Raw genomic sequence first — 8,057 nt, forward strand, 5'->3', positions numbered from 1 at the left:
GGGGACGCTGTGTCCCATTAGGGGGAGGATTGTAACATCCGTGTTACATCCGTCCCACATCGGTTGGAGAGGAGAACGAAACATGTCTTATAAGGGTGTGGAGACCTTTCCTAGCATGACGCATTTTGGGACCACAAGCGCAGCAGATTTCATGAGAACTCTGCAGTTAAGCGTGCTCAGGCGAGAGCACTACCAGGATGGGTGAACTCCTGAGAAAGTGATCGTCGTGTGGTTGCCAAGAAAAATCCGTGCGCCTAGGGGCAAAGCGGACAATATCATGATACGGGGAACGTGTTACCTGGGATGTTACACAACGCAATGTGGGAAAGGTGCCATGGGTGGAACTTAATGACTGAGATGAAATTGTGGGTTAATATGTAGCCAATGAGGGTCGAACTCCTGACCTCCCCTAAAATATTATATCTTGGGGGTGTCAATGTTAGAAACGGTCAACGAATAACCCGGTTATTCGCTTACACTTGAGTAAAAATATTGTCATTTTTCAGAATAATCTGAAAATTTTTATTTATTTAACGGTTTACTCTTTACTTTTCGATAATTTTTGCCCACTTAAAAATGTTTTGAGGCTCTACTAACTATTACATAATGAAAATATTCTTATAGGGTCGTAAATCCAAAAAAATATGGCTTTTGTGAAATAGGTCATGAGTTGAAGCTGAACTTCTTGTATAAACAATAGTGTATGATTTTGTAAATGCTTGATTTCATTCCACAAATTGTGTCGATATATATAATACATATTGCCTAACCAATACCTCTAAATACATGAAAAGGATTTGTTTGACTAAACCAAATCCTCCTAAATACAATGAAGATATCACAATGAAGATATCACAGCTAATGTGACAACTAATTTACACGCATATGACAACTATTATATACATTAGTCTATATCCGTTAATAGAGCCCCTCAGTTTGAGCGGGAGGGAGGACGGAAATTCAAACTGTCACGAAATTCTTCGAATAATACGCGTGAAGTCCCTTGGTAAAAATATCCGCTATTTGAAAACGAGTGGGAACGTGTATGACTCTTGCAAAAGGATCACAACAAATCTCGGGTTAGAGAGACGTCATGAAATTTTTAACAACCAATTCATCATTTAGAATTTTATATAATATAATTCCCGTATTACTTTATTGTTATAAAGTGAAACTTGGTTATAATTCGAAAATTTGCGGAGTATTAACATGATCTGTTTTTTACATGATCTATTCTTTACATCATCTTTAATTACTTATATGATCCATTCAAGACTACATTAAAAGTATCATGTTTATATTAAATATGAATTGTTAAGGTACATTTATATAGCAATATAAAGTCAAATATTTATATTTATAGTCTTAATATAAGAATGAAAATATTAAAATTGTAAGGTTCACTACTATCCGTTCAAGGCTAAAACAAGATGTCTGCTGATAATCTAAAAGTAAATCATCTACCAAAGTCAAAGCTGAGCTGACTTATATGTTAATTGAAACATATATTCCCTAACCCAAATAATTGGACCGAGCTCTTTGACTAGGCATTTTAATTGTCATTCCATCCGATAATAGTTATCCACTTCAATTTATCACTAATGAATATGAATGGATAAATAAATGAAAACTAGTATAACCGGTAAATTCGTGGGATTACACCAAAAAAAAAAAAAAAAAAAAAAACTATTACAGTAAGTCTAAAATATGTCACGCAAGGGCTTATAGGCTTATAGCCTAGTGTTGCATTGATAATGCCAAATAAAATCGAATAGAATATACATAATAAAGTAACATTCAAAATCGAGGAATGTAGTAATTAAGATAGCTCTATACACAAATGAATCAACCTACATGGTCATGATGGAAGCGTTAGCACAATTTGAATCTTCACACATTAGTAAACTACCATATATCATTCACAAGTTCCTTATTTATTCTACAATGAAGGATATCAAATAGGCACACAAGCAACACTTACTAATACTACTACATGGTCTTCAAGATTAAAATCTTAAGTGACAGTTATCCCATTATGAGCACAAACTTATTCCCAATATAAGCCAAATACATAAATGTGCATATTAAAGATTAAATAGGCACACCTTAAATATGCTTTGCATCAATTCTTCATCAGAACCGGATAAACTAACTACTTGACACATACCTTCTAAACATACAACTTCTAGTTAACCTGGTTCTTCATATCTCCAGAATCATTATGCTATAGAAACACTAAATAAGTAATCATAGTTGGCACACTGGTCGTTTATTTGACATAACTATTTCAGTGCAGCAAGGCAATGGCAACTTTGACTTATATCCTGACCCGGCCACTTTGCCACCTCCAATGGAATTTCAAAGGATATCGGAGGTTTGTATGGCGTACATGTGTATGCCTGGCAAACGGGTCAGGTTAGGTCGGTTTGGGTAACGGGTCAAAATGGTTTTGGGTTGAAATGGATCATAGGTCGAATGGGTCAATTTTTTAATGTAAGACCCAAATAATTATGGTACATAGCTTAAGAATGGTGTACGTATAGTGGGTGGGGCGTAGTGTACAATTAAAAGCTCAGAATCTGCCCAGACATGTGTGCGCGCCGCGCACACTTAAGGGAGCGCGCCGCGCACGTGGCCTGTGACAGAATTCCTCTCTTTTCTATTTTTGAGCTTAATGAGGGGCTTTTTGGTTTTTTCACTTGAGGCCGGATTTGAGGCCTTATCAGCTGGATTAGATCCAACTTTGGATCATTTTGACATCCACCAAACACTCTCAACTATCTAGAGAGAGAGGGAGAGTTCTAGTGAGAGAATTGGGGTTTTGGAGAAGAAGAAGCTTGGTTTGATCAAAAGCTGTTCGTTTTGGTTGTTGTGGTAAGTTCTAACTCCGAATTTCATTGTTTGATTTTGATATTCAAAGTTAGGGTTTGAACCTAAATTGTAGAGAAACCCATTTAAACTCTTGAGGTGAGTTCTTTGATACTAGTAATCGGGTTTATTGTTGTTGTTATTGGTGGGTTTTGGGTTGGAAACCGACTTAGCCATGATTTAGGACTTGTATTTGGGTTTAATCACTAGGTTTAGTGATTATGGAAGTGTTGAAACCCATTTTAGTGTATTTAATTGACTAATTTTAAATTGAGTCAAAATTAGGGTTTATGGGTGATTTTGAGGATGATAAGTGTTTAACACTTGCGTTCGGGTTTAATTGGCGTATTAGGACCATTTTCACTTGTGTTAGTGATTATTGGTTAGTTTGGTCGCGGTTTGTGCTTGGAAGTGCAATTGGTCGAAAATACACTAAGTGTCGTTTTGAGTTGGTTTGTAAATCCACTCTAAGTGTGTTACTTGTATTGTGATATTGGAATAGGTACTTTCCATCGGCGAGTTGCGAATTATCCGGTTGCATTCATCAAGACGACAAGGTGAGTGTTAATATCCTATGTGCATATGTATGTGTAGGATGGGTGCGGGTCGGGTGAAGTGGTTCTCGGTTATAGAGCTCACTTCACATATAGGTGGATTTTTATGGACTTGTGTAATAGGTCCAATTGGCACGGTTGTGCGTTTTGGTTGACCACCGTTGGCGAGTTGCACACTTGTGTGTACGCTATCACATGGATTGTGATTTGGAGTTATAGCCCCTACGACGTGGGTTGTGGTGTGGGAAATGAATATCGGTTTGCACGTATTCATAATATTTTGGGTAGTGAATCTCGGGTAGTGCGGATTCATGATGACTCGGGTTGTTCGGTCATCTTGTTGATGAGGTAGTGAATCTCGGGTTGTGCGAATTCACTAAGGCTCGGGTAGTTCGGCCAACCTCGGTTGTTGAATTGGTGAAGAAGTGAATATCGGGTTGTGCGAATTCACTAAGGCTCGGGTTGTTCGGCCAACTTTCGTATGTTTGAGGTTAAGGGATTAACCTTGTAGTTTTGGCTACCATATGTATATGCTTATGTACTATTATTGTTGTAACTAATCTTGTGGTTTGGCTTGGTGGTACGTTAGGTATAACATTGCTTAGTTATGCTTGGATTGCGGTATGTGATTACTATTTGTGTGTTGGCGATGCCCATTTATTTTATGCATATATATGTATGTAGTATATTCTCACTCAGTAAGCATTAGCTTACCCTCTCGTTGTTGACTTTTTTATAGGTTCGCGTGTTGGCGGCTCGGGTAAGCGTGGGGATTAGAAGGTCATGCTTTTGGATTTGATTAGGATTGGGTAGCGTATCCCCAATCGCCATGCTCGGTCTTTATTTTGTGTTAAAATCATGTGGTTGAAAACTTGTATTTTGTACGAAAGTCGTAAAACGGCCGATGTGGGCCCCGTCTCGTAAAACTCATTTTATTATTGGAACGTGTGAGTTTTAACTAGTATTAATCGTTGTGTAAACCGTTTCGTCTAAAAATTTCGGGAAGTCGAAGATCATTAAACGAAAAATGGAAAATTCGGACAGAACTGAATTTTCCTTGTGCGCGCCGCGCACATTGAGGGTTGCGCGCCGCGCACCCTAACTGTATAAAAAAAAAATTATTCCGCGTGTTCGATTGTCTAATGGGTTGGGTTGTTACATTTAAACGGGTCAAAATGGGTCAGGTTGGGTCGGGTTGGGTAACGGGTCTAAACGGGTCACAAGTCAATTGGGTCAAATGGGTCAAACGGGTTACATCGCTTTTTTACATTTATTACATTATTTTAGTTACTATTATTCATTAAATATACATAAGAAACACTAATATACATAATAAATGATACAAACATGAATGCTTTATAAATTGTTGACGGATGAAAGTTTTTATGCTCGACTTATTTGACCCATTCACAAAACCCATTAGACCTATTTATATTTATTGATCTTTGAGTATTGATACCCATTAGACCGTTCATTCATTTTTTGTATCGAAGTCAATAGGTTGGAGAGAAACCTATTTAAATCTTTTTTTAAGTTTGATTTACATTGTTAGGCCTAATTCTTCTCAAGACTCAATTGACCCGAAAGCTTGACCCATTTGACCCGAATTTTAGTGTTTGGGTCTTAATTGTCAGGTATATACATGTGCATGTTCAAAGCATAATATGTACAAATTCATTATATTTATAAAATAGTACTCATATTGTACAACAGGATTAATATAGATTAGTACAAGATTATTAAAATGATAATAAATACATAAAAATTTTGTTTGACACATTATTCTATATTTTCATTTTATTTAAAAAAATTGTACCAAAAATCTGTTTCAACTCAGCCAAGCCATGGTACTTTTGACCTATTTCCCGACCTAGCCAATTTATCACCTCCAATTAAATTAATACGGGCATTTTGCACATTGTTACTTTTTAATGGTTCATTTATCATTATCTTTAACGTCAAAAAGGTAAAATTGGTACATTCCTAAAGCGTCATTTAATAAACGTAATAACCGAAAGCGTCGTATAATAAGAAATAGCCGAAAGTGTCATTCTTAAAAAGATTATGTTGACAGAAAAAAGAATGAGTATGTAATTCGCGTTACCTAATGTGATCATATGCTTAATATCCTCAAATAAAGGTTTGAGCTAATTTAGTAATGTTTGAGAATCAATTTCAATACCTGAGCCATGTCGCTATGATAAGAAATTTGTAGCTGATGTTTCCCCTGTTGCATTCATAAGTGTCTTACGTCTCGCATCATCAGACTTCACCCGAGTACCAATCTATTAGTTTAATTCTTGGATGAGTTAGAACACAATTTATGAGTCATAAAATGATAGAAAAACAGTAACATTTGAACCACTTTTGTAAGGGTACTCATTATTACACATACCATGAAAATACGTATAACCTTAAGAACGAATAGATTTATATGCAGAACAACCATATTATAAAGAACTTCGTTAAACACCCGTTTTATCCTTGTAACGTGTCCCGTCCATTTTCCCATCCTCCAAAGCAATAAGTTAACATTTGTTAAATGCCTCCAAAAAAAGTAAAAGAAGGAAGTGAAATGGTCTATCCTTGTTAACACCTATTTTATACTCGTTATCTACAATGTTCTTAATTTTTGTGTTTTCCATCATGTTCTATCAGCACGTTTTGTTATCCGCTTCCTTATCACATGCATATTTTCAAGTAAGACTTCACGCTTTACATCTACTTTAATTAGTTCTATCAATATCAACTCATTTTTTGATTTGATATTGCGCCATAAAATGTAAAATAATTAATAAAAAGGAAAATAATACACTGACCAAAAATTGATACAACATATTGTGCTCAGTTAACTTCTTTTTTATCAATTAACAATATAATATAATATTACATATATGTTTGGTCAATAATATATGTGGTATTAATAGCTTTTCATCACATCAATGGAAAGGGAATAAGCAAATTACCATAACTGAGTGTGGCCCATTACCAACTCCAACCAAGTTTAAGAAAGTGGAAGTCTGATTGTAAAAGGGATACTTCCATTACTCATTGTTAGCTGCATAATAATTAATAAAAGTGTAAACATTTGCAATTCCAATTCTAGAACACTATACATGTAAAAGAGTTCGACGATAGATTCAAATTAACATGTGCTTTTAAACCCTATCATTATCAAACTATAGTACATAATATAACAATTCACAGATGGATCTTTTTTGGAATAACAAAGTGAATTACCTTGAAGAGGACTCTGAATGTCTGGATGTGTGAGAACAAAGTCGCCTGACCTACGATTTAAAGTGAACGCATTATATCACCGGAACCGACACTTGTGCACAGTATGTTACTCTGTTGAATAAAGAACACAGATGTGTGAAACCATCTTACTCTCTCTTCGTATTGAACTCAGCAACGCATTCTTTTCTATGAGAAGACTATCGAGTTATACAACATGTCATATACAATGAATATATTTCACCAACATTAGGATTATCACTTATCTAAATAGGAGAATCATCTTCTTTGTTTGATGTTTGTGAATGATGTTTAAAGTTTGAATTTTTAAAATTAATAGCATACCCCATTATTCATCGATCACAAATGGCTCTAGATCAACATAGGCACGAGGGACGTCCTTTCCAGCTCCAGCTTCACTCAAAAAGGTGTTGAACGCATCATCACGTCCTTAAACAGTTTTGTCAATTGGCCAGTTACCATCAAATCACCTATAGGCGTTAGTAAAACGTCCAACATTAGCATGACTGCTTGCAATATACCTTGTAGATTGAAGATTTAACTAACTTGCTATAATCACCCTATAAAACAACTCAACTACATCACAACTCACAATTTTCGTGGAATAAATAATTTAAATATTAAATTTATCAAACTCTAAAATAATTTAAATTCATGGAAAACAGATAGCCCTAAAAAGACAAAAATATTAATTGAATCCACAATAAATCAATTTATGAATTTAAACATATTACTCAAAATACGAATCAAGATCTCTTCGTATGATGCATAATACGAATTAAGAGTATAGAAACGAATTAAGAAATCTTTAGATCCCATGAAATATAAACGTACCCACATCATCTTTGATAGACGATGCTTTGAATCAGGAAATTTAATATTAAATATCATATATACCATGGTTGTAGAATTCTTGAATTTGAAAGATTCAAGCTCTCTGAAGTTATCGCCTCCCGATTTCTCTCCTAAAATTGAGAGAGTGTTCCGTTTTTTTGTGAAGTAACCTAACCCCGTATTTTCATTAGGCACGGTAGAGGGTTGTTTAGTAAACAAATAAAAGAAATGATAGAGAGAGAGAAATGTTGAGTGACATTTCAAATCAATGGTTGTTATTGGAAGATGATATTTAATCCAATGGTTGATTTTTTGCCATCTAAGCATTTTGAATACATGATTAGCTAAAGTTAACTTTGTTATTATATATAATATAGATATAGATAGATAGATAGATTAGCTAACGTTAGCTTTGTTATTATATATAATATAGAATATAGATAGATTAGATATACATATATAGTAGAATTTATATAAATTAATAATATTGAGATTGGAATATTTTATTAATTTTAGCGAGGTATAATTATATTGATAAATTAA

The 8,057-nt window shown here is 34.6% G+C and overlaps 1 long non-coding RNA gene across 3 annotated transcripts; it reads right to left on the reverse strand.

The window, feature by feature from the left end:
• Positions 1 to 723: 723 nt before the first annotated feature.
• Positions 724 to 7,674, reverse strand: LOC139886494 (uncharacterized). 3 transcript variants are annotated; one of them, XR_011772476.1, is made up of 5 exons: positions 7,578 to 7,674; positions 6,663 to 7,150; positions 6,389 to 6,480; positions 5,605 to 5,707; positions 724 to 1,049 (listed from the first exon to the last, which is right to left on the reverse strand). It is a non-coding gene; the product is annotated as an uncharacterized lncRNA (long non-coding RNA). The 3 variants fall into 3 exon arrangements; XR_011772475.1 differs by having other exon boundaries at positions 7,515 to 7,645; XR_011772477.1 differs by having other exon boundaries at positions 5,605 to 5,721; positions 7,515 to 7,645.
• Positions 7,675 to 8,057: the final 383 nt, after the last annotated feature.

Source organism: Rutidosis leptorrhynchoides, chromosome 1, assembly GCF_046630445.1.
Source record: "Rutidosis leptorrhynchoides isolate AG116_Rl617_1_P2 chromosome 1, CSIRO_AGI_Rlap_v1, whole genome shotgun sequence".
NCBI classification, from domain to species: Eukaryota; Viridiplantae; Streptophyta; class Magnoliopsida; order Asterales; family Asteraceae; genus Rutidosis; species Rutidosis leptorrhynchoides.